Source organism: Bactrocera latifrons, unplaced genomic scaffold (assembly GCF_001853355.1).
Source record: "Bactrocera latifrons isolate USDA-ARS-PBARC rearing strain unplaced genomic scaffold, ASM185335v1 scaffold_16, whole genome shotgun sequence".
Lineage (NCBI taxonomy): Eukaryota > Metazoa > Arthropoda > Insecta > Diptera > Tephritidae > Bactrocera > Bactrocera latifrons.
Genome location: NW_017535074.1, coordinates 889,771 through 891,376, shown reverse-complemented (window position 1 = coordinate 891,376; position 1,606 = coordinate 889,771). Strand labels below are relative to the sequence as shown.

At 35.7% G+C, this 1,606-nt stretch overlaps 1 protein-coding gene across 4 annotated transcripts in view; it reads right to left on the bottom strand.

Moving 5' to 3' along the window:
- Positions 1–707, bottom strand: part of LOC108966369 — a 90,602-nt gene extending 89,895 nt beyond the window's left edge. The window contains exon 1 of one of the 4 annotated variants that reach the window (XM_018929220.1): positions 61–707. The gene's annotated coding sequence lies outside the window, so the exon portion shown is untranslated. The remainder of the gene's footprint in view (positions 1–60) is intronic. The other 3 variants (XM_018929222.1, XM_018929221.1, XM_018929224.1) reach the window with 3 other exon arrangements.
- Between the last annotated feature and the right edge of the window lie 899 nt (positions 708–1,606).

The following is a 1,606-nucleotide window of genomic DNA, read 5'->3' as shown; positions in this document are numbered from 1 at the left end:
AAAAAGTTATCAAGCTCTTAAAAAATCACCCGATATTTCAGCTGAAGCATTGATACTCACCTATTTCATGCACTTATATATCGAACTGAATATTACACTCTATTTTCATATATTTCATATATACATATACTTATAAGTATATAAGTATTTTCACCTACTCGCACCAAAGAGGCACCCAACTACGAGTATATACATATGTACATATAATGAGCATCCAAACACTTCCAATGAACTTTCTTTTGCGCCTTACACTCTCCTTCGGTTGCCAAGTGAAATGTTGCTAAGCATCTTCTCGACATTTTTATTATTTATTTCACTTTTCCTTTTTCCATTGTGTCCACCGACGTTCTGCTCACTGGAAGCTGCTTTTATCAAGTCTTTTTAAGCGATTTTCTTGTGTTCTTAAAAGTCTCACTCATTGTCTTCTTCTTCAAATTTTGTTACCGTCGGCATGTCATCGCGCTTTTCGGTTTAATGTGTGCGTAAGGCGAGCAAATTGTTCTTGTTATAAGATTCTGTGATTACACCGACGGCAAAAACAATATTCGTTCAATAATATTTAAATGGGTTTCTAATAAGCCAAAATGATTTTGAGAATTTGTAGAATTTAGACCACACTTGAGAAAACAAATTTAGTTAACCGTTGAAGATCGCGTAACTTCTTTTGCTTGCTTCTTAGCTTTCGCAAAGACACAAGTTCTTACATTATCCTACCGAGTAGTGCCGAACATAGAAAGCAAAAGTAACTGCAATGTGGTTACCATTTCTTTGAATTTAATGTGAAGCTTTGAAGGGTGGACGCCTTGCCAATCTGCTTCGCAATGTTCAATGGAAGTTATGGTGTCACTATTTAGGGTGCAAACTAATCTAATTTGTCCGCATATAGCCGAAGATCCAGAAATTATTCGAAAGTGATTGCCTCGAAGTTAGGTCATTCTTTTCACACTCCTCCAACCACCTTAACCTTTGGAGTAGATCTGAAGAATATACAGATATGATAAAACTTTTCACACTCCTCCATGAGTCTTATAAGTGGGTCTGAAGAATATGGAGATGTATGTCAGCAATTAGTTCTCGGGTTTATCATAAGTAAACTTAGAGTTGAAGTTTGTTTACGAAATTTGCACTGAATAAGTTTGGACACGTTCTTAAGTAGGTCAAAATTCCGGAATATTATGCTAAAGACTACTTACTTCCAAGCTTACTACTGAGCTGAAATACGAAAGTTTGGAAAAGACTTTAGAAAATGTAAACTGTCAACGAGAAAAGGTCACCCTTGAGTATTGTTTATTGGTACATATTTAACTTTACAATGTTTTAAGTGGTATTTATATGGGGAAGGCACTCTGATAAGGAACTTTAGCAAGACAACAAATTTGGCGCTGTTTGGAATTGTTTGAGCTCATTGTAAGGCCGAAAAATTATAGATGAGCTGACCTGTTCACTTGTGGATTGGTGCAGAAGTTGCATTGGTGGAATCCACTTAGTATTATCTTTTTGATCTTATCGCAATCTTGTGAGACTGAGGTAGAAAAACTTTAATTCACATTTCCTCACTCCTCCATGGCTCTACATGGATTATATCTATTAAAAATAATAGTAGCGC